Genomic DNA, 25,972 nt, shown 5'->3' with positions numbered 1-25,972 from the left:
TGTTAATATGTATGCAGAAATCAATCAACCTAAACATGATTTACTGTTGTTTTTAGAAAAGGCAGTTAAAGGTCTCCTTTCTTCTGGTAAGTAATGTAAATGAGCAGAATATTAAATCCTGCACTATATCCATTAGGAAATCAAGCAGTTAAACAAGTATGAGTGGATTAATTCTCAGAGCAGTTTAAAAGCTTTTCCATTAAGTTATTAACTACACATTAGCAAAGAATAATGCTTAATGAAAAACGCCTTCAATATCCCAAAATACACAAATCAGCGGAACATAGAAATGTTGGCAGGGCTTCCAAATATTACTGAGTGAGAGCTGCACTGCACAATTGATACAGGACCTCATTAATGACACAGTCCAAAGCGATGAGATCTTTAATGTAAGACATGAGCTCAGCAGGGTAGAAGGAATAGCTAATTATGGTCTATTAGTGCCAGGCAACGTCAGGAATGCTGTGTGGGGTGTGCTGTGGTGGGTGAGGGTTTTTATGTTGTTGTTTTGGGGGGTTTTGTTTGTGGTTTGGGTTTGTTTTGGTTTGTTTTTTTCTGTCTCGTTTTGAAATGTAGTTATCTAGATTTTGTGTTCACCCAAGTGACAGAGCTGTCAGCAAGGAGCTGATTTGCACCTCGTTCATCAATCTTAATCTTCCACTGCATATCCTGCATCCACTTCTCCCCTGCATCCAGTCCCACTCCAGAGTGACAAGAGAAACCAGTGTGTCATGTTCAAAATGCCAAAATGCCATCCCTGTGTAGCTGAATGTACTCCTGGACAGGGTTTTTTTTTTTTTTCTTTGCAGAATTAGGGCATGGAAAAGGATAATGAATGTTAAGCAAAGTTAAAAACAGATTTAGAGAGAATTAAAAGACAGAAATGCAAGATTAGGTTGAACTCACACTTAGAGGGATTAAGAGACTTTTATTTGTCCTTTGATCTCATTTGGGTTGCTGTAAAGATCTTTAGAGTCAGTGCTGTGGAGGATTATCACTGCTCTAAATGATTGTTGGGATTTGCAGACATGGATTACACGCAGGAAAAAGGGTCTCCCATGGAAATTGCACAGACACCTCACTCACTTCAGCCTCCTGTTTGAATTGAGGATTAAAATCCCAGCAAATGCTCTCCACTCAATTACCCAGAGAGAGAGAGAGCTACACCCTGTGATGCCTGAAGCTTTTAGTTTTTATATTTCCCAGATCTTGCACTGCATTGGTGTAGAACTGAACTCCATGTAGGGTGTCAGTAAGCTTCTCCACACTTTGTCAGACAGGTCAGGCAGATTCACATGAGCTCGTGTCCTGTATATCTGAATTCCTGCCCCTTAAACCTTCCATGTCTTAAGTGTTTGCCTCTTTAAGTGATTTTAAGGTTCCATGTTTTAAGTGTTTTTGAGGTTCCATGTTTTAAGTGTTTGCCTCTTTAACTGATTTTAAGGTTCCATGTTTTAAGTGTTTTTGAGGTTCCATGTTTTAAGTGTTTGCCTCTCTCCTTGCCTGGCCCTGGTGGAAGTGCTGAGCCCAGCGAGGAGTTTTCTGAAATTTCTCCTCTTGTCCCCTCCAGGTTTCTGTCAAATCACCTTCAGCAACAGGGAGCTGCAAAACCCCAGACATGCTAAGGTAACATTGCAGAACTGAAAGAAAATGGTGAAGATTTTATTAACACTGACAGTTTTATCTGACAGGCTGGAGATTAGTGCAGTCTCCTGCCAAACACCTTTTTGGTTGTCTCCTCCCATGGTCCTATGTTAATAGGAGTTATTTTTTTCCCAATTAAAACCACAAAATCCACTGGAGATCTTATCAGGTACTTCATGCCTCGAGTATGATGGATCTCCAGCTGAGAGCCTCTTAATCCCACCATAATACAAATAGCAATTGTACGGGATCTATCCAAGAAAACATTACTAGCAAATTTATCCTGATGGGTTTATAGAGCAGCCTTCCAGGAACCTAATCTTTACTCACATCTACTGCTTGCAGCATGGATATAATTGCAATGAAATGCATTTGCTCAGAAAGCAGGGGAAAATAAATATTTTCCTAATGAGGATCTTGCATTTGAGAAACTCCTTCTTCTCAGGAATGATCAGACTGAGCAGTTTCCTTAACACAGGGAGACAGAGATGTCTTTAAAAATAAGGGTTTGCTGACTCCACGATAGGGAACACAGGGAAGAGCCCCACTTGTTTCTTCCAGTTGAAATGTTATATTCTAGGCTCAAAAAAGAGTCACTCAGACACGTTTTTATTTTAGTATCTTCAGATGCTGTGAAGCCAATGGCACTGTGTAGGAACAGAGAGTCACACAGTGGTCACTCAAATCCATCCTCCATGGTCCATCTGCCCCTTGTGCTAGAAACAAAAAATGTTTCCCACATCATCTGTTGTTTGCAGGGATGGGCTCTCCTATCCTCCCTCTGTCCATTCCCAGAAATGTGCATTTGCTCCTTCTTACCACCCTTTGCTATAAAAAACACAGTTCTAAAGGAGCAATTCCACTCACAAGAGCTGTAAGCTGCAGCCATAATTCAAACTCTCCCTGCTAGGGAAGATGAAGTGCTTTACTTTTTCACAAAAATTTTCTGCTATTTTTTCTTTTTTGTCAAGTTCCTCTTTTGTCATGAAATACCTATAATTGCTCCTTACTCCTGCTGCTGGATTGTTTTTCTTTTCTGCTAAAAACACTGGAAACTTTAATTGGTATCACCTTGTGGAGGAAGTGACAGTTCTCTCCCTCCTTTAAGAGATGCATTTGTCAATTAAATAATTTTGAATATTTATTTGGGAAGCAGCTCCCAGCTGCTGTTTATTGTGCAAATGCAGAAAGTTCTCTCAAGCACTGGAGTGTCAAGTTATCCCCTTTTTTTAGTTTTTATTCTGTGTTCAAAGAAACTCAGAGCTCCATGGAAGCTGCAAGTCTGCCCATGTGAAAATGGGCTGTGTATTCCCTAGGAAGATGTATGGAGGGTCAGAGCATCAAATTCCATGCATGTTTTCATCAAGAAACAGAAAGGAATAAGAAACCTCTGTGTGTTTTGCCTGGGTCAGGTTGTAGATGTTTGCAGGTTGGCTCACTGATGTAAATGGAATGATCTCTTCTCTCCATTTAGCCTTTGTTTCCTTTTGCTACAGAGACCTTCCTCTGTTCATCAACATGAATGTCCTTGGTTTTATGGCCACTCAGCATGCTAAAATTGGGATTACACACTTCAAAATACTCCAAAAGTGACTCCCAGAGAAGCCAGTGGCCTGGGAAACCAAATAAAATTCCTCCAATTAATAAACCAAGCAGTCCTGGTGTTATGATTTACCTGCAGTTTATCATGGGGATGCCTCTTGTTCAGCAATTTATTTAGCTCCATTAATAACACTGCCTGCTGCAAGCTAATGTTGCCTCTTGGTTCCGGATATTCATCTTTGTTCTGAGCAAAAGCACAGAATATTGGATCCCATTGTGTTCCAGCTCTTCCATTTCTCATGTTCCTTGTTTCTTTCTCCTCTTACAAGTTGTGCACATCCATCTAAAAGTGAAATTGTTTCATACGAAAAATAAAATTATAAGTCCCTGAAGGTTTCAGCTTCTGTTGCAGTCGCAATTGTTCACCCTTTCCAGTTTGTGAGCAATCATCATTTAACACAGAACTCAAGTCAGATTTCCTAAAGAGAAAAAAGAAAAAAGTGAAAGAAGCTTGATGACAGAATGTGTTTTCCTGTAAATCACCCAGATGGAGCACGGCACAGCGATTGTAATGCAGGGCTGACACTCCTTTACACTGTACAGTCATCGAATATTGCTGCCATAAACACGATAAATCAGAGTGCACTGTAACTGCACTGCACTCCCAAACACCACGCTCCAGCCTGATGCAAGCTGCCAGCCATAAAACATTTCCCTCTCCCTCAGTCACTTGTTTACAGCTTGTTTGCTGCCTTCCTAAACTTTCCAATGGCTCACACTTGACATCAATTGCTGTGGCAAAGGGAGCATAAATGAGTGAAACAGACTTCCAGCCATTGAACTTGGGCAAATCACTTCTGGCAGGCCATGACTGAAGTAAATTGTTTTTGCTTCTTAAGGCAATTTCAATATAATTTTTATTTTTTCCTTTGCTTGCTTGAAATAATTTAAAGAGGGTTCATGTTTGGATGACCAGCATTAGAAATTCCTGTAAAAGCTGGGATCACAGCCTGCTCCTGGTGCTCCTGGGATGCTGTGCTTGGCATGGCTATGGCTCTCCTCTGCAATGCCCGGGGGCAAAGCAGTGCCTTTGATGGCTTTTACAGAGTGTACAGTATTGTTGTCAAGATTTCACATTCCTGACAAATTTTACCTCCCATTTCCCATCCGTGTTTGGCTGAAGAGGAGTGTTTGCTGTGTGTGTGACTCAGGGGCTGGGATTTTCTGTGTCCCTGTGGGACCCAGCACATCCTCTGGCTGCCCCAGACCCTGCAGGGGCTCAGAGACCTTGGCACCAAGTCACAAACACCTGTGGCTTCCATTTTAGCCCATGGAAAAAGCTGCCAACTCTGTGTGAGGAATTACAAACCACAAGGGTTTGAGCAGTGTGATATTTGAATTAACACAGGGTGAAAAAGCAGAATTTTGGTGTTTTTAGAATGGGGTTCAAGGGGACAAGATGGAGAGATCTGGGCATGTCCTGACCTTCTTCTCCTTCTCCTTGCCCTCCATGCCTTGCTGTGCTGGTGACACTTTTCTGTTGGTTTGAGGCACAGACACACTGCCCATCATAAATGACAGATATTGGCATGTTATTGCAAACATGGCACAGGCAGTTTTTGGTATAAAATGCAAACACCCCCTGAGGGCAGACAGAATGCCATGGCCAGAGCTGCTGGCCAGAGCTCAGCAGGGCAGAGAGAGAATGTTCTAGAGAAGGGAAAATAAACAGCCTTGAGAAGCTGATCCTGCACATTCAGACTCCTTCTGTGGCTGCAGGGCTGGGAAATGAGGATTTTACACTCCTGGGGTCACCTCCACACCCAGACCCTGAGATGCCCCATTCCTGGATGAATTCTGGAGGTGACATCAGCAAACTGCTAATTTCAGAGAGCACAGCCAGGAAAACAGCACATCGGGTACCTTTTAAACACATTGAGATCCTTTTAAACACATCTTTATCTTTTTATTGTCCCTCGTCACAGATTAGCAGCCACTGCTAAGCAGAGAGTTTTTTGTGGGCTGCTGTTGTGATATGTCATCTGTTATTTTCAAGTGTTCTTAAACAGAAAAAAAAAAAAAAAAAAAGAGTTGATTTTTGGTTTTCCAAGTCTATCTCTCTTATTTTTCCCCCTAAAGCTGGGCAAAGTTCTTTTCAAGTGCTTTGTGGCTCCTTAGATTCAAACTGTGAGATGCTGTCAGAGGAGACTCTTGCAGGATAAAAATAGGAGCTTTCCATGGAGGTCTGTCTTTAAAACACTTACAGTTGTTGTCTGGAGAATGCATTTCTCTGCTACTTTGCCTTTCTCTTTAGTATTAAAATCTCTTTCTTCTCATGTAAACAAAGAGGTAGGGCAGCTGTGAGAGCTAAAGACAAAATTAGCTCTAAATACAGCAACTGTTAGTGACACATTCTAGAATTATGACAGCAAAATAAAGCTGCTCAGAGTCCACTATTTATCATCTGCTGGAAACCTCCCTGTGATCTGGTATCAGGGACAGTATTAGCTTATTAAACATCACAGCTCGAGCAGGGAAGAAGTAAAGGCTTGTGTTTTCTTATAGCACACTTTTATTTGAATTCTTGGCGTGGGATGACAATGAGGCATTTCAAAATCAATAATTTACAGGGATATTTTAGCTTTTACAGCAATTAGAAGATGAATTATAAAGACAAATTAAACAAAAAAGACAAATAATAAAGACAAATTAGTGGAATTCTCTTAAAGCTGCAGCAAAAATCCTTCCTGGCCCTGAGATGTGGTAAGGACTCAGATCTGTAGCTCAGGATTCCTGCCATGCCTGGCATTCACCACTAGAATGAGTTATTGTGGTGAAAACTGTTGCTGTAACTTCTCTGTTTTGCCTAAATCAAATTTAATAGAAATGAAACATTGCTATTTCTTTTAAAATAGGGTTGAAACAGAAATTGTATGTGACATTCCTGAGCCTTGCAAATAAATGCTTTGGTTCCCCTTAAGTACAATATAAAAATTAACTTAGGAGAAAATCCTAAATAAATTAACTGTAGCATGATTTATTGCTCCTAAATTCTTGAAAGTTGATTTGAGTAGCTGAACATTTTTGGTGCCAAGTGGAAGGGATGGAAAGCAGTGTATCCCACCTCTCCAAATTACTGTTTTTTGGGTTGGGTGTCTATTTTAGGTGCTGTTATTCAAGGTTTTTGCTCATCACTGTAAGAAAAATGAGAATTTCCCAAAGATCTTCTGTGGGAAAACTTAAATTCACGAGTTCCTTTTTTCAAGGTGTTAAAAACACCTGCATTTCTAACAGTTAGAAATGCACAGTTTAAGTTTTTCTATTGCACAGTTTAACTGTTAAGTATTTCTATTGCACAGTTTGACTCTTTCTATTAACTATATTGCACAGTTTAACTTTCTATTAACTATTTATATTGCACAGTTTAACTCTTTCTATTAAGTATTTATATTTCACAGTTTAAATTTCTATTAACTATTTATATTGCACAGTTTAACTCTTTCTGTTAAGTATTTCTATTGCACAGTTTAACTCTTCCACAGGATTTGGGGCTTATCAAAGATCTTCAGGAAGAACATGCAGTGACACTGGGCTCTGTTTTTGAAATGTTCTGAGGTGAATGAAGAGCCCACGTGCATTCCTAAGTCATGAGATGTTTCTGAGAGATAAAACTCCTCTTCCTCATACAGAAACCAAGGAATCAGTGCAGTCATTCCCATTTATTTTGACTCCAAGCCCAGGACTCCAGGAAGATGCCAACAATGCCTGCCTGCTGGAAAATGAAATCATGGCAGGCATGGCTCTAACTTCATTTTAGGCAGCTGGGCTCTCTGCTGTGGAGCAGTCATGGAAAAGAAAATCCAATTTCTCCCATTAAAGCCTGGTTGCAGGAGATTCTGAGCTCTTCTGGGAACCAGAGGGAGCTCTGTGCTACCCCCTTCCATCTGGGAGCTGGAATGTTGGCGGATGGAGCTGGAGTGTTGCGAGGGATCCTGCTGGGGCTCACCTTGAGCCAGGCCCCACAACAACCAGGGAATTAAAGCAGGAGGAGTGAAAGATTCTTCAGGCAGGCACAGGCACAGAAGATGTTCCCCACAGCACACGGCGTGAAGTCTGCAGAGCAGAAGGTCTGGTGCAAAGAGCTGAGATTAATTAGAGTCTGCTGAGCCAAATGGCATTTGACACACATTACACAATATCTGCATATGTTATTAAAACTATGGGTAAGTAAATGCCATTTCTCATTCCCATTTGCAGCATGGTCCGTTTTGAGGCCCCGTAATTGCATAGATGTGACATCTGTGGGGTTTTTTTCAAAATGCCAAGGGATGCATATTTTTATTTACTGGTGTTGACTCACTCCTCTTCCAGCCTATTGGTTCCCTGCCCTTGTGACTGAAGGAGCAGTGTTAAGAGAGGTTTGCGTGCAAATTTTGTATTGTACAAAATTATCAAGCTGGTTTCCTGTCCCATTATCTTCATATTTGTCTGACAAATCTGCCAGTTCAAAACAGGCACTGAATTGTGACCTGTTGCAGGCCTGTCCTCTCTCTTCATTTTTATTTGCTGATATGTGCCTAATTTTGGCATAACTTTGGATCCAATAGTACTTAAATGTGCAAACCAGCCAAGTAGTTTGAAAAATATATTAAAGTGCCTGCCAGAAAATAGTGTTTTCCTCTTCTGGAGAACACGTTAACATTGATACCACGCTCTTGATGAAACTCCTCTGGTCTGAGAGAGAACTTCCATTTCTCCTCAGGGAACTGGGAAATTGGAAGTTTTGCTGTGTTTGCTTGCTCAACCACTTGGAGCAGAAGCAAATTATTCTTTTTAAGAATTACCCTGCGTTGTTCAGCTTAAAATCAACTCTTTTCTCTGCCCTTAATGCATGGTGCTGGCAGAATATCCCAAAATGGCAAAGCATCTTCAGCCTCTGATTTAACCTCTGAGAATTCCAAGGTTTGCTTTTCCTCATGTGCTCAAAAGCCATGTAATTCATACTGTGTTTGCCAGGTGGGAAACCCCAAATTTAAGGCACCCTCTCAGAGAATTCTGCTTTCTCTGAGACCCCACTGAGTGAGCTCCACATCAAAGCCCAGAAGATCCACATTTCTTATTTGGGAATTTCAGGGTTTGCCCCTGAAAAGAAAAAGAAATCGGAGGTGACCGAGCAATGTGGATTAAAGAAGTGGTAGGAAAATCAAGCTGATTTCAACAGAATTCTCCAACTTCTGCAAAAACCAGATGATCCTTGGTGTGGTGGAGGATGACTTGTGATGAAGGGGAGGAAAAAGAAATGGCACAGCTCCCTCCTGCCTGGCCCTGACTCAACGAGCTTGATCCCACCGTGCTGCCCTTGACAGCCAAATGAAAATGGTGAAAAGCAAAAAGCACGTTTAGCACAGAATTAGGGCGTTGGGAACAAAAGGCTGATACATTAGAGGACTAAAAAATCACCGTGTTTTAGGAGTAGATGATTATAGCTGGATTATATTTGTAATATGCAAACAGAATAAAGCCCAAATCTGTCATGGAATGTACAGCAGTGCTTTTAAAAGAGCTAATTCCATAAAGCTTAAAATAATTATGAGCCACATTGATTTAGAGGAAGAATTAAGACCGAAAAATTTGAATAATTGGAGGTTGTGTAAGAATACTTTACTAGATGCTGTGCAGAAATATTTCCACAGATGAGAAATTCTCATATAATGATAAAATATTTTCCTCTAATGGCTCTAATTATGGCAGATGCTAAACAGCAGGCAATAAAACTGTCATATTTAAATTGGCAAATCAGGTTTGGCTGCATCCTCCACTTTTAAAGGGTTGGCCAAGAAAACCATGGCCATTACTTTTGGTTTTCACACAGGAAATGTTTAGAGAAAAGAAAGCAAACTGATGCCATGTCAGTGTCTAAATTTAGGGGGACAAGATACTTGCTAATGTTTTATTAAGAAATTGTGTTAGTAAGATTAATAACGATTTGTGTTTTATTTTTTTTAACAAAGCATCCCAGTTTCCACTTGCATGATTGATTATATATATTTAAATATAAGAATAAATGAATGAATAAATGAATGAATAAATGAATGAATAAATGAATGAATAAATAATCAAACAAACAAACAAACAAACAAATAAATAAATACTAGATTGAAGCATTATCAAAATGGCCTCACAACTTCTGTCCAGGCATTTTTTCTCAGGGATAGGCAGCATCAATTTTTCATTTGAAAAAAAACCAGTTTTTTCTTTTCTCTTTTCTTTACAAATAGATAAGTTTGAGCCCTGCACAATATATTTTCCAGACATTCTGGCCTTTATTCAACAAGATAGATCAATCCTGAAGATATAAAATAGCAGATTTCAAATACTAAAAAGTATTTATATTTTGAAAAGTTTAATTAGGAGTTTTAGGCAGAGATAAGCAATCAAAGTTCGGAATTGGAATGCAGCAGTTACAATATAAATGAGTTCTGTCCCTATTTTTATAGTTTTTCAGAATGCTGGAGTTTTTCCATTGCTGGAATGGGGCACAGTGCTGGATTTTCAGCCTGAAGAATTTGTAGGAGTGAACTGCGTGTCCCCCAGGAAAATCTGTGCCAGATTTTTGTTCTTGAAGGTGGAACTGTCCTGGATGGCTCCGGGCTGAAAATCCCACAGCTAAATAAGAGTGAAAATCCCTAAACAATCCCTAAACAATCCCTGAACAGCTAAACGGTGTGTCTCAGATTCAGTCCAAGAGAGAAACTGAGAGTTTCTAGCCAGGCAGAAGCCTGGGAAAGAGTTAGAAAAGAATGTAAATAATTCTCTATCTCTCTTATTGTTCACATTGTTTATAGTTAAATTCTATCACTGCGCATCAAGCACTCTGCACCAATGGTGTAGGTTATTTTCCCTTCAGGACCAATGGATTTGGTCCTCATGAAGCTCTGTATAAAAGAGCATTGTATTTTAAATAAATTAGAGTTTTACTCTCACAGCCTTCTGAGTCAAAGTCTTCTCATTCCCGTCCTGCCTCGACAGCAACACTAAACCAGTGTGCTGGCACCCATTTCTGCCTCACGCCTGCTCCCTGTTCTGAGATCAGGACCTTCAGCAGAGGGAACAGCAGCAATCCCGGGAATTGATGTAAATAGCTTGCTTAATGATTGTGCTAACCCAAAGTGGCATGTGATTGTAATGGAAATGCTACACTGCTTGGAAAACAAGATATTAATTTGGAGCATAAGGACGAGAACAAATAATGTTTGGGGATTGGGTAAAGGGCATTCAGCTTCTCAAGGCTCATTTCCTTTTTCTGCGGTACCCCATTAAGCACAAGATGCTATCACGGCTTTTAACGACCCCGATGGTTTTGCCCCGGTGGTTTTGCAGCTTCGTGTGGCAGACAATGCCAGTGCCATGGACTGAGAGCTCCCGTGTGCCTGCCCGGCTTCATGCTTCCATTCACTGGGAAAACTCCTTGGGAATCACCACTAGGAAGGAAAGACTTCCTTCAGAGTAGCCAGTGGCTGGAATCAAGAGATTTACTCTGCTGCTCAGCATTTAATGGCATTGTATAATACTGTTTTTTTCTAATTGAGTAATATTCTACATCAAGCTGCATCAATCTCCATCCATTTTAAGAGCTTATTAGTGATGGAGTCAGTTTTTTGGGGGCGTTTCAGCCTGACAGTGATTAAATCTCCCACCAGGAATGTGGTTTTCCCAGGAGATGGGAATGCTAATGGGCTGGGGATATGAGCAGGAATATGTTAATAAAGGAGCTTCTCCTCTCTCTGCACTGTGCACTCCTCTGCTTTCTGAACTGCAGCACATGGCATTTGTGTATGCTGGGAACCCACGGCCTCGCTTTATGCAGATATTGGAAAAGACATCCACAGAAATCCTGGTTTTGCACCATTATGATGGAAAAATAAATGTGTTCATATTTCCATATTTATGGCGCGGCGTTGTCCAGAAGTGCCAATCAAATGCTGTAAAACTCCTGTGAATGGAAATGACTCTGTGTCCTTGCAAAACCTGCTGCTGCTGCTAATGAGTTGTCTGGAAATAAATCCACCAACTGGGCATAATCACTCAAATATGCAACCTTATAAACATTTAGGGATGGCCAGTTACCACAGACTCCAAACCTGACCTGAAATCCTCTCCCACCAGCTGCTGCCAGCAAGTTTAACCTTCCCCTTAGATAAGCAGGCCTTTGGTTGACAATCAAACCTTTAGCACATCTTTATTTAGATTTGCAATAAGTTAAAAATTTAATTTAATGGGAACTTAGGCAAGGAAGACTGTAGTAATTAATTCCATTTTGTCAGGAAACACTTAGTATTAAATTTCATCCTTTAAGGAACGATTCAGCCCATACTTATAAATGTAGTGACCTTTAATAAACATCTGCTGCTGAATGTTTATCCTTTCATGAGAGAGAGAGGGAGAAAGAGAAAGGTCTGGGAGGAAAACTCAAATTTTCAATCTGAAAATATGAAGTGTGGGGTCATTCTGGCTCCTCCAAATGTCCAGAAGCCATTTCTTTGTTACCAAGGGATGAAAACATTTAGAAACACCAAGAAGTTGTTATGGAATTGAAATTCTGTTCTCTGGGCTTAGATATGGAGAACAAGAAATGCAGACATTGGACATTTTGAATTATATGCTGTAAAAACATAAAGGCTCTAATATATAACTGCAGAATGCATAAATAAAAAAGGTCCATGTCCCACGGAATCACAGAACCATCAAGGCTGGAGGAGACCTTCAGGACCATCTATTCCAGCTCCACCATAATCACCCATATTCCCAAGTGTCACATAAAGAAAAATTGTTTCTACAACCCTTTTGCAGCATAAAGGATAATTTTTTATTAAAAAACAAAACAAACAAAATTTTGCTCCCATTGCTGCTCAAGCAATTGTGACTTTAGTAAAATAAGCTGAATCTGATGTCACAGGGAACATGGGGCTGTGACACACCAGATTGCTCCAGGACTAAACAAAGATCAGGAAATGGCAACCCCAATTTATTATCCTCTGCAGCCTTATGCAAACCATTTGGGCACTGACCTGGGGGCGAGGGTGGGTAGATCTCATGAAAAGCAAAGGATTATCAAGCGTGCTGAAAAACACTGATAGTGGAAATTGCTTTTTTATTAATCCATGCTTAAATTCCCTGTCTGTAATTCTAGTGACCTAAATAGTTGTTCAGCAGGAAAGCTCGGTGCTCCAGCAGCTCGGGCTGGGACATCCTGGGTTCCCTGCTTTTTGGGGAACTCCACACCACCCGTGTCCTTAAAAATGTTTATCAAGTGTAGCATAAATCGTCTGCCACTGAGCTGCTGGTGTTGCTGTGCTGTTGTTAAGTTGTATAAATGAATTGTGTCCCTATTTTTATATTTTTTCAGAATGCTGGAATTTTTCCGTTGCTGGAATTCGGCTCGGTGCTGGATTCTCCAGCCTGGAGCATTTGGCTTCTTGGTGATTTCCAGATGAAATCAGACTAGAAGGAAAGAAGCAGAGGGTTGGTGTTTGGTTGGTTTTTTTGTTTAATAGGAGCTGTGCAAACTTACTCCAGGCCTGGATTCTTTCCTGGTGTTTTTAAACTGCTTTAATCACTGTTGTCTGCATGCAAGAATCCTGCCTGTGCTCAGTTCTGCTCCTGGCAGCTGGGGGGGTTCAGAACCAATCCTTTGGGCTGAGTGCAGCAACTCCTGGCCAGAAACTCTACCCAAGTGTTGCATGATAACATGGGAAAAAAAAAGGAAATAAAAGCAAAAAATAAAAGGAAAAAAAATAAAAGCAAAAAGAAATTTCTCTCTTCCAAAAGACTTGAAAAAGAAAACACCTCGTGGCCCAAAGCCAGTGAAGGCACTGGGAGCCTTTTGGCTGCCTGCAGTGAATTTGGGATAAAAGCAGGGAACAGGTGAATGTTGCTGTGCTTGGCTGGCGTTTAACACTCACTTTGTCAGCAGGAGATGACTGAAAAAACCGACGGTCACCTGCTGCTCAGCAGTGAAATGCTGCTTAATGCTTTCCCTGGGGCTTGGATGCTCATGGCCAGTCTATCAATTCTGAATTTATCCTAGAGAATGGGATTAGCTGCCTGGACAGGTCAGATGATTTTTTTTTTTTTTTTTTTTTTTTTTTTTTTTTTTTTTTTTTGTCCTAAATCTTTTGAGCATACAAATCTGGGAATATGGGATGGGGAAGTCGTTCCCAAATGTGTGCAGGGGATTCCTCTGCAGGGCTAGGGGAGAACGCTGTGCTGGGAGAATCAATTCTGAGCGAGTGGGGGCATTTCCAAAAGCACTGCTGTAGGAATATAAAAAGGTAAAAGATTTTAGAAAGTGTACAAAGGTCTTAGAAAATAGACATAAAGCTGAGAAAAGTTGAGAAATTTTAAAACTTTCTCATGGGAAGCTAGGAAAATAAGAACTAAGTGAATATATTTATATTTATCATAAGGAGTAAGAAAAAACAAGAACATATTGATAGTTTGAGATGTGAAAAGTCTTAGATATATGCTTTACAAAGATAAAAAAATTTCAATCTTATATAATGAATTATTGTGTATTGTTTGAGGTTTATAGAAGTTTTTTTGTTAATGTTAAACGTACATAAGTCCTTTTCTTGTTGGTTAGAGTATAATGACTTTGCACCTTTTCTTTTAGGCTATTGGTTCAGAGAATTTGTAGAAAAAGGCTTTGCATGGGCTGCATCTTGTCTCTGATCTGGATTTGCATGGGTGTTGTTGTTTCTCTGTGTCTCTTGCTTATAGAATTCTGAGGGTGACTGTGTCAGCGTTCAGGAACACACAGAATCACAGGATATCATTATATACAGGTGCTTTTATTGGGAGCTCTGGAATCAGGGGTGCAGACCCAAATCTGACTCCAACATGACTTTCGAGCTGAATGTATTTTATATTCTATCGTTATATAACTTACACATTAATTATTAAACTGATATTGTTCTATTGTATACATTGACATGAGTTTCTCGTGATCTTTCTAAGGTCCCTGACCAGAGTTTCTCATTATTATCCTTATGATTAAACAGTAATTATATTTAATTACTGAACAATCATCACATCTAACAATTATATCATTTATCATGTACAGGTGTAGTTCTAGCAAGTATGAGTTCTCCATGTGCTTAGGGTGTTTATTTTTCCAGGGCTTACTAAGCTTATTTTTTCTTTTAACCCTAAACCCCCATGATTTTAAAACCCTTTTACTATCAACTGTGGATTGGAGGGTGGAATTACCACCTCTCCAGCCACACTGGTCAAACCAACAGTCCATCAATTCTCTCTTCTCACAAAGAAGAATTCAAACCAATCATTTTTTACATGAGCAGCACATGAGAACTCCAGTAGAAATAGGTAAACAGATGAGAAGGCTGAAGAAGCTTTATGAGAACTTTAAAACTTTCAGAGCTATAAAGGAAAACTAAACACTTCTAAAAATCAGGGCAACAGGCTCTGCTGGCCCTGTGCTCCCCGGGGAGCATCCCTGTGCTGAAGAGCCCCATCCATCCCTGCTGGGGTGGGGGATGTCATTCCTGGGCAGAGACAGATTTGGGAGCTGCTTTAGCATCCTTTGGGATGAAAGGAGCTCTTCAAATCTGAGACTTTATTATCGTCTGTCCCGCTCTACAAATAAATCATCTCGCAAAATGGCTCTGGAAGAAATTACTCTTGCATAAATGAATTCATCCTCTTCTCCCACGGGGAGATGAAGAAAACCTTTATTATAACTATCAAATTGTTTTACAACCAAAATATTGCAATGTTTGAGTAGTTTCCTACTTGTGACGTTGATAATGAGTTTTTGAAAAGTAACAGAAAATGTTTCCAGAAATTGGAAAATAAGATTAGCATATCTGTTATGTAGGATCCTTTGTTAAGTCAAGCTATTTCTTGTTTGGGTGATAATAGCTGTGCCTTTGTTAATTATTATTTCATATTGTCATTATTAGGCTATTAATAATGTATAGTAAAAGCTGCTTCTTTGTGCTATGTAAATGTTTTCATTCTTATGCATCAATTCTTTATTCCATTATTAATGTGATTCATAAATAGATTACATTTAGATCCTCTTACAGGAGAAGAGATATTTCCTACTGTATTTTCCCTTTTGTTTCCATGTGAGGTAGGAAAAAAGCATGAAGGGAAGATGTCCAGAGAGTTTTTGGGGATGTTTTTTGGGATGTGACAAAAAGCAGGGGGATGATTGTGTCTGAACAGCTCTCATATTCCCTTCAGTAAATTGTCATTTATATTTCATTATTTCAGTCTGATAGATGTGCCCTTGGAGTCTGTACTGCTGCAGGACTGAATTTTGGTAAGCTCAGAAAGCCTTGCTGGGATTTCTCAGGGCTTTTCCCAGTTTTTCCCCTGCATCCTGCATGGTTGCACCTGAGGGTTTTACAGGACACCAACCTGAGCGTGTTCTCATGCCAGAATTTGGAGAAGAGCCACAGCAAATCCCAAACCCTGCTCTCCCACCTCCTTCCCCTTTCTGCTTCTGCTGCGCCCCGGGAATGGGGCTGGAACTGAGGTGCCCCCCAGGAGAAAAGCAGAGCTGTGTGCCCAAGGGCTCCTCCTTCCTGAGAAAATCCTCTCTGGAGGGGACATTTTGGGGAAAGAACGGGGGAAATCAGTTCAGAGCTCCCTTTGGTTTGTTTTGGGGTTTGGTTTTTTTCCTTCAGTGCTCCAAGAACACCGTGGGAGCTGAGTCCTCCCTGGGGAATGCTCCACACAGGGACAGCTTTTGAACAAAGCCCTTGCCATGGTGTGGGTCTGAGTGGCTTAAAAATGGGTTGTGTTTGAGTGTATTTGTCTTTCAGATGGATTATTGTGGGTTTTGGCACCACTCTCAAACACATGGCTGGTGGAGAAGGAAATCTAGCAATCAGCTTAGCTTGAACCACTCGGTTTAGAGTGCCTTTGGATTTTGGAAGTGCTCTGAAGCTGGCATTAAGGCTCTGACCTGTGCTGGTTCCCTTTGCTGGAGCTGGAATTTCTAGGTAGTGATGTTATCATAACCTAGCAGAAACAGCAATCTGTGATTGGTGTGAAACACCAATCTGTTGTATCTTACTGCAACACTAAAACTCTTAGTATTGTACTAAGGGTTATTACTGCCAGGACAAGGTTATTTGTGTTTTTCATTTAAACAAGAGGAAACACTGATTTTCTTCTCAGGGTGTGTTCCTGAGCGCTGGCTCAGCACTGGGAGGCAAAGGCAGTGCCCATGGCCATGCCCTGATAGAACAATGAGAACTCCCAGTTTGATGGGAATTAAACCAGTTTAATGCTTCAATATCTATTGGCAAAAGCTGTCCAGGTTGAATTGATCCCTTTCACATCCAGTGCTGCAGCACAACTAACTCATGCCATCCAGTGGCAATGGCACAGCATAAATTGGATGTGTCAGGCAGTGTTGTTCGAGTCTCTGACTGTTGCAAAGCTTAATTAACCTGGAAAAAGCACTAATGAGTGGCAAGTGGTTCATCCCAGCAGATGGCAAAAGCAGGGGATTTTAGAACAAATAAATGTCTGTAACTCCACTCCCCCAGTTCCATAAAACAAACCAGTCAGGCTGGACAAGATTGCCTGGCTGGGAGGGGAGTGGGTGTTGAATTTTGAAATAAAGTTATTTGTCACCTAAGTTCCTTCTTTACAGCACAGAACTTGGATTTTCTTGAAATGCTGACAAGATATTTCACTCCAGGTAAAAGCCCAAGGTGTGGGTTGGTTTGAGGGGCTTTTTCCATGATAGAACAGTCCCAATATAAAGAAATTTACTCTGATTTGGTTATTTCTGCCTAAAATATGCTCCTATATGCAAGAAAAAAATAAACCTAGAGACTAAATCTCTGTAACACAGATTTTGCTGGCCTCCAAGACTTCCCTATAGAAATAGCTCAATCTTTTCTGTTTTCTACATGGAAAAATGGCCTCACTCTAAATTCTGAATGAATGCACAGTGCTTTGAGATCTGAGTAATTCTGAATTTTGCTGTGGGGATTTCAGCCACCTCTAACAGGCTCTAATTGCTGCTGCTGCTCTTGTGCTCCTTGCAGATTCAACAGCCCTGGTGTGGAAGGTGAAAATTCCCCGTTGCTGACACCAGCAGTGCAAAAAACGTGTGGGAACTGCAAAAGCAGCCAGAGGAAAAGAGCTGTGATGCCAAGCCCTGGCTTTTTGAACCGGTGGGAATCCAGCCTTGCTCCTGACCACACCTGCTGAAAAATCCATTTTTAACAGCTCTCTTCTGTTCTTGTTAACTGGAACATGGTGTCAGCAAACCAGAGCTTTCTTCCTCCTGTCAACGTTAGCTTTTGCTTGCTTTGGCAAATGTAAATTTGGACAGAATGGCCAAATTTAAGTACATCTAAGCCCCAAATTTTATATAAAATTACACTTAACTCTTATTCATAAATTTATACCCAAGTTTAAATATACCTAGCCCCCACATTTTATATAATATTACACTTAACCCTTATTCATAACTTTATACCCAAGTTTAAGTATACCTAGCCCCCAAATTTTATATAATATTACACTTAACCCTTATTTAGAACTTTATCCATGTCTGTAAGCAGCACAATAACCAATAAACATTGACTACAGTAAATATTTTGGGAAATATTTTATCAGGAATACCCAAGGACGGGAGCAAACATCCACACTGATGGAGCAGAGTGCCTGAAGTTAACTAGAGAGTGGAAACTTTTTATTTAGTGCTGTCTTTGTGAAGGTTGGACCATCAGAATGTGGTAAAGCAGGGAGGGAACCTGGCAGGGTAATTTCTCAGGGTGTGCAAGAGCTCCTGGCTCAGTGCTTCAGACTCAGCCTTGGTGTGTGAGCACTTACACCAAATCAAGGGGTAAAACCAGCAAAATTCTCTTTTCCAGCTCTGGCCCCAATGCCAGCAGAGATTCCTGTCTGAAGTCACTTACCCTTTTCTTCCCGGGCAGAAGTTTTCTCTCCCCACTAAAACAGCGAAGATTTGCAAGGTTTCATTTAGGGGATTTGAACAAGTGATCTGAGCGGGTCTGGGGTCCTGCCCTCACACAAATGGGGTGGTTTGGGCACTCCCAGCACAGAGGGGGTCAGGAATGGGCACCTGGGGCCGTGACCCCTTCCACAGGCACAGCTGGGGCTCGCAGGGAGCATCTGCTCCCCATCCCTGCCTCGCTGCTGCCGGGCAGCTGGGCATCTGCTGCAGCAGAAGCACAGGCTGAGCTACAAACCAGAATTTCTGAGCTGGCTCCTCTGCTTTCAATGCCCCTCCCGAGCTGTTCAGGCAGAAGCCTACAAAAAGCAGGCAGGTTCCCAGCACAGCCTTGTGGCACCAAGTGTCTTTGGCAGTGACATCAATCAGGGTGTTGGTGTTCAGGAGCACACAGAATCACAGGATATATACAGGCACTTTTATTGGGGAGCTCTGGGATCAGGGGTGCAGACCCAAATCTGACTCCCACATGGCTTTTGAGCTGAATGTATTTTATATTCTATCATTATATTGTCGCTATAGGACACATGAAAGCACAACACGAGCCACTGCTATTTGCAAGGTAAAAAAGAAGAAGGTTTATTTTCTGACCTCAACTTTTATACCTTTCCAAAGGTGACAGTAGATTGGAGAGTGAATGTGCCACCTCTCCAAAGACATTGGACAAACAATGTACATCAAGTTTCTCCACCCCTATGAAGGAATAAAAAACAATATGTTGTTTATAGAAAATTGTGTGAGAAAGTTTTCTAACAGAATGTAAACTCAGAAGGCTTTAGAAAATCTTAAGAATCAGGGCAACATTATATAACTTACATATCAATTATTCAACTTACATTGTTCTATTGATCTTATTCAAGCATGAATCTCTCGTGATCTCTCTCAAGCCCTGACCACAGTTCTCATGATTATTTTTACAATTAAACAGTGATTATATGTTGCCCTGATTCTTAGGATTTTCCAAAGCCTTTTGAGTTTACATTTGTGTAGAGAACTTTCTCACACAACTTTGTGTAAACAATCTATTGTTTTGCATTCCTCCATAGAGGTGGAGAGATTTGATGTACTGGTGGTTTGTCCAATGTCATTGGAGAGGTGGCACCTTCACCCTCCAATCCACTGGCACCTTTGGGAAAGTAAAAATACTGGAGTCAGAAAATAAACTTCCTCTTTTTCACCTTGCAATAGCAGCAGTTCACATTGTGCTTTCACATGTCCTGTAGTGACAATTATATTTAATTACTAACCAACCATCACATCTAACAATTATACCATTTATCATATACTGGCTACACAGGTGCAGTTCTAGCAAGAACAAGGCCTACACTTTCCCAGGGTAACTTTCCCAGCCTAACTTTCCTTCTAAGTCCCCAAATCCCCATGATTTTCAAGCCCTTTTGCTATCAAAGGTTTCTCCTTGTTGCTGTCCATGCCTCGTGAGGGACAAAATCCACACAACTGCTGCCTGTCAGAGCCTGCCTGCTTCCAGCACTTGGCCAGAAACGCTCCAAATACAGAGAATATCCAAATATTATGAGTACCAGTGGCACACAGGCTGCTGAGTAATTTGCATGGTCTAATAATGAAATTCTGTCTCTCTTGGACTTTAGCCCTTAAAAAAAATTAAAAAGTGCATATTGTTTTTTCCTTGCCTGAAAACAACCACCCAGCACTGAATGCTAAAATAGAATTATTTCCATTATGTTTTGTCACTTTCTCTGGAAGATGCAGTGTGCAGGCTTAAAGCAAAAAAAGAAGCCTGAATTATTTGTGTAAGCTAAAAGGTCATGAGTAATTTTCCCTGCCAACGAATATCTACTGCCAAAAGAACATTCTATTCAGACTGAAGAGTATTAAAAATGTTGACAGCCCAGAAGACCTTTATCTGGGAGGAACAGTGTTAATTATGCCACATTGATTTAAACTCAGAGGGATCTGATGCAGCATTTAAAATTCATCCTGTTATTAATTTGCCAGGTGTGTTTTACAGCCATCACATTTAAGAAAATACAAGTACTGCAAGGCCAAGGAATTGCTTGCCTTAAACAGTTCTCAGGCTCTGTGTGTGTTTGGCTTTTTGGTGTTTGCTTTGGTTCCTTCCTAAAGGTCTTCTCACTATTGCAGAGCCCTTGGGCACAGCAGTGAGGTGGGCATGGAGCTCTGGATGATAGCTAGAGGTGAATCACAATATTTATATAAAGCATAAAAGTGATAATTTTATTTTTAAAACACTTGAAATTATGATACTTGCTTCTGGAGTATATGATCAAGTAAATGTCATAAGTACTTCATTAACTAAAAATGCTATTTTAATTAATATGAAGCCCAGTATATTTTTATTTTCTGCTCCTAAATATTTCAGTTCAGGCACTTTTTTGGGCAGGTAACTTGTGACAGTGATACAACATCTGGCTAGCTGGGGCACTGCACAGTTTAAAAAAAAAAAATCCTGTAATTACTCAAAAAATGGCTGCTCAGTGACTTCATGCAGGAGCACAGAGTTAATTTATGCATGAGTGCCCCATTATTTCATGCATGAGTGCCCAATTAACTTTTGCATGAGTGCCCAATTAACATCTGCATGAGTGCTCACTGCTGCATGTCTGAACAGCCAATTACTGCATGCATGAGAGCCCAATTAATTGATGCATGAGGAGCAGGCCTGTGCTGCTTGGCCAGCCCTGCAGACACTGGGGATGAGCGCTGTGGGGACACACCCCTGCATCTCTGTTGCCATGATTTTTAACAGTGTTAAGTTTTCTTTAATGGTTCTTTTGAAAGTTTTAAAGTTCTTTTAGAAGTTTTCCATGCCTTCTGATGTTTATATATCTCTACTGGAGTTTTCACGCACTGTTCATATAAATAATGATTGTTTTGCATTCTTCTTTGTGGGAGGAGAGAATTGATGGACTATTTGTGGTTGGAGAGGTGACAATTCCATCCTCCCATCCATGGTCACTTTTAGAATTCTATATATTGCAGGGTCAGAAATAAAACTGACTCTTTTTCTCTTTTAAACTCACCAAGCTCCTGTGTACTCATTTTGTGTCCAATAGTGACAAATCTGGGATCTCCTGAACCCGTGGACCCCTCCCGAGGCGTGGAGCCAGCGTGGGATCACCACCAGCTGGGTTTGTTCCAAACAATTATTACATTTATTACAATTTATCACAATTAATTATTGCTCCTGTGCCAAGGAGAGCTCAGGAAGGTCTCTGGGGAGGCTCCTGCAGGGTCTGGGCATGGGGAAGGGCACAGGCTCTGCTCCATCCTCCTCCTGACACGGGGAGAGCTCTGCACTGCCGTGAATGCAGACAAACCCAACGGGAAGGAATGCTGATGTCTGACTCAATTCAGAAGGCTGAATTATTTCTTTATTATAACTATGCTAAAATACATTAATATACTATTTAAAGGAGATACTAAAACTACACACTGCTTTCTCTGACTCTAACACAACTCCTGACCCTCTCTGAGCCCAGCCCCAGGTGGGTTGGATTGGCCACCAGGCTCAAACAATCCTCTCCAGAATCCAACCAAGCATCATCCCAGGGAAACAATTCTCCAAACACATTCCACATGGGAAAACAAGGAGCAGAATCAGAAATTGTTTTCTTTTTCTTCTCTCTGTGCTCCTCTATGCAAAAATCCTGAAAGAGAGAAGAATGTGCCCGGCACAAAGTGCCAGAGGGAGAGCAGAGCTGCACACGCAGCCCTGAGCCTGGCTAAAGCCACCCACCCTCTCTGCCAGGGGGGATTCCCAGCACGGGCTGGAGGAGAGACTTTTCCACCACATGGAGCCACCCCTGACCCAGGGTGGTCTTCAGCATCTTCCCCATCAGAGCACAGCACCAGAGTTCTGGAATTTGGGATACAGTGACAAATTAATTTCCAGGGGGTTTCCCCACTGATTTCACCTGCATGGAATTACTTGCTGCCATTTGTAATATCAATCTTCTTTTACACGTCTCCATCACTCACACAGTAATATTGACACACACAGTTCCTTTTGCCTGAAATATGCATTTTTCAAGCCAAAGCACATTAATGCTCTCATTGTACAGCTGTTAAATAAGCAGCCTTAAGCCCAACATTTATTTGATTTGCATATATAAAAGCCCAAAAATGCATGAAGGTATTCTTCAAGCTTTTGTCACATTAGTTCCATTATATACTGGCTTCTGAAAATAAAGACTTAGGTGACAGATTTTCCTTCTTCTTCTATCATAAGCTGGATTTTTTATTGTTGATTTGACATATAAAGGCAATTTTGTCCTCATGTACTCTCTGCTGAATAAGTAAACATCTATAATTTCTGACAAGGTCACTTAATTATCAGCAGAAAAAAGCTGCTTTGTCTCTGCTGCTTCTGCTTCTCTGGTGGAGCTGAGCACTGCTGGAGCACCTCCTGCGTGTTCATTAATTACAGTTCAGGAGCCCCTCGGCTCTGGGTGTCACCAGGGGTGGGTTATCTCTGTGCCAGGCTCTCTGCTTGTGCCAGACCCCCAAAAACACCGAGTTCAAACAAAAATGTGAAGCCCCCAAGCAGGAGGAGCAGATGGACACGGGGGTGGAACAGGGAAAGGAGCAAAGTCCCACTCTGAGCTCGCCTCCTCTGAGGAGCAAGGCACAGCAGTGCTGGGGGTTTAACATTCCAAACTGGGACTTGGGAATTTCACATCCAATTTCCACCTTCAAAACAAATCTGTTATGAGGCTCTGGGCACAACACTGACTCTTCCTTCCAATAATCTTCCATTCATCCTCGCTGTTGTAACAGACATTTGTTAGGTGCACCCAACCCAACTGAAGGTGAGGGCTCTGGATAGCATCAAAATAAAACTTAACTTGTTCTGTTATTAAGATACAGCTGCTGGTATAAAATATGATAGAATGAGAGTATTGCCAGCCATTTACATATCTTAAAATAAATGGCCACATGTGGTCTCTCCCTCCTCCCCATCCATCTCCTGCTCCTTGCCAAGCACATTTGAAGCAGAGAAATCAGCCCAGAGATGTCTCTCCAAGAGCTTTCTGCTGGGGCACGGTGTGAGTGTCCAAATTATTTGGAAGCAGGTCACAGAAAGCCTTGGGAATTGTTCTGGAGAGTCGCAGGAAGCCTTCTGCTCAGGGTACAGCTGTGCTTCAAAAAAAGGATAAAAAGTGCTCACTAATGTGCAGCAGAGGACAGAAAATGATATGGTGCCACTGCAGGCACAGGCAGAGCACAGACAAGCCTTGCACATTAGGAGATGCTGATTTCAATGGAATTACACTTGCGTAAAATTACAGTTCTGGTGAGTCAAATTATATATTTCACATCTCATAATTTTATTTTCTTCTCCATCCAAAGGGAAAAACGTCCTGTTTAAACAAACCCCCTCCCTATGAAATGAGGCTGAGAAGGATTAAGGGTATTATCCTAGTGGAGAACCTCACGAAATAAGAATGTGTAAGAGGTATGCAAAACAACACACAGCAGGTGGAAGGAAACTCCCATTTACCCTTTCTCATCATGCAAGGACAAAAGAGATGGATCACTTACAAATCTGAAAAAGCCTAAAAGGAATCTGGGTTTTTACACAAAGAAAATTTACCCTGTGGGACAGATAAGGATTTAGTGGGATTCAAAAGGGATTAGACATTTGTATGGATAATAGGAACATCCACAGCTATGTTAGATAAGATTACAGAAGGGAAAAAAGGTGGAGGCACTCCTGGTTCAGGGCATGGCCAGTTACTGAGAGAGACAGATAAATTCTCCTGTGCAATATTCTTCCCCTGGAAATGCCTTTTTGGGAATTGCAAGGGTTGTGTGCAGGGATGTGTCCGTATCAGGGAATATTCCAATGGACTGGGCTCCAAAATATTCCTGTTTTCTTGGCAGCTTCCTCCGGGCTGGGCAGCTGGGCAGGGAGGGCTGTGCTGTGGGCTGGTCTGTTGGAAAATCTGCTTGAGGTGGAAAACCTCATTCCCATCTCTGCAGGCCATGACCATGGAAATATCCTACACAATCTGAAATGCTAAAAATAGCGCGTTTTCTTCCCAGCATGGAATTGCAGATTTTTTGTGCAATTAAAAAATTTTCCTTGGAAGAGAAATTCATATTTTAGCCTCACGGACAAGTCTTAACTGTTAGTGTATGCTTTGTTATAGATTACACAGTTATTCTTTGTAAATAATTAATGCCTGACCAACAACTGATTAAATCTCTTGTTTTGTTGTTGAGTTTTTTTTTCTTGGCTTTTTTACTATTAGAAAAGAGTCAGAGAAATGGAGGAAGGTAATTACAGAGGATAATTACTTTAAATGCTTTTAGATCTAAGCTGCTAAGAGGCTAGCAGTGCAAAAGGAAAGTAACCATGATAAATATGGCATGGAACAATGGAGAATTCAGGCAGAAAAAGGATCTGGTGCAGTTGCACAAGACATTTTTGGCAACAATTTCATGTAAATCTCACAAATGAATCCAGGTACTTAATAGGCAATTAAAGACAGCCAATGTAAATTAATTAATAGCAGACTCTTAAAAGTCATTAGCTGCTGTGTAATTAATAGAAAATTATAAAGGAAATAAATGCTTGCTTACAGCCTTATTAAGATCTGAACGTTACATCTTCTTCTGAATTGATTGGGATGATAAAAATTCAGGGGAAAATATGGAAAGCACCATTAAATACTTGCCAAATCTGAGCAAAATTTCCATAGCATGCAATCACCACTCCATATTTCAGAAGCTGACACTCAGAATGTTCCAGTGTAGGTGCTGAATGTAGGTTGGAAGAGGTTTATCACCGTCCTTCCAAAGCTGGATGGAGATCATAAAGGAAGTTCAGCAGCCCCAGGTGGAAGGTCTCATGCATTATTCAATTAGCCCAGCAATAAATTAACTGCTGCATAAGCTCAGAATCAGTCTGAGTCCCAGTACTCCCTGCCATGCCCACCCACAGATCAAATCTAACTTTGTTTTTCGAGCCCCGCTGCCAAACTAGTGGAGTATATTTAGGGACGTGGAAGCATATAACGAAAAAAAACTCCAAACAAATAACAAAAGAGGCTGAGAGTGATTTCAGACTTTTTTTGCAATTGGAAGTGTTGGAAAATTGTACTTATCCTTAATATTTCCTCATCCTTTTCTATTAATTTCTAAGTCGTAAAGTTTCTTCAAGGACAACTGACCTCACAAGAGACTTTTTGGGAATGAAATATTCTGGTGAGAGCTGAGGATATTTTAACAATCAACAACAGACCACCACAGAGATCCTCCTGCCATCTCCTAAGCTCCCTTCCCTAATATTCCTCAATCTTGCTGTTACACAGAGGGGAAATTCTTTCATGTGAGGTGTAAGGTTGAACTACGAGTTTTCAGTCATCCCCAGCTGAGAAATTTCAGATTTCTCTATCCAAAACTTTTAAAAGTTTTCCTGACCTTCCCTGGTCAAGCATCTTGTAACCTGATCTGAGTGATGTTACTTTCTTTTAGATCCTCTTTTCTTCCATAAATTGTACCCTCAATGTGCTGTGTTTAATACTGCACAAACCCCTATGGATTCAACTTTATAGTGAAGTAATTTTGTCTCTACTTTCAGCAATTGCTAGGGATTGTTAATTGGAGTCAAACTTTCCAGCAGTCTCTGATTTCACCTGGAAAATAATTTGTGCACAGAGAGTTTGTGCTGCTGGAGGCTTCAGGCAAGCTGAAGTCGTGGAAAAGGATGGAGTTCTTCAGGACTGTGGTTGCTGGGTTTATTTTGAAACAGGC

This window comes from Lonchura striata, chromosome 18 (assembly GCF_046129695.1).
Source record: "Lonchura striata isolate bLonStr1 chromosome 18, bLonStr1.mat, whole genome shotgun sequence".
Taxonomy (NCBI): domain Eukaryota; kingdom Metazoa; phylum Chordata; class Aves; order Passeriformes; family Estrildidae; genus Lonchura; species Lonchura striata.
The sequence above is the reverse complement of the archived record's forward strand: the minus strand, read 5'-3'. Positions refer to the sequence as shown.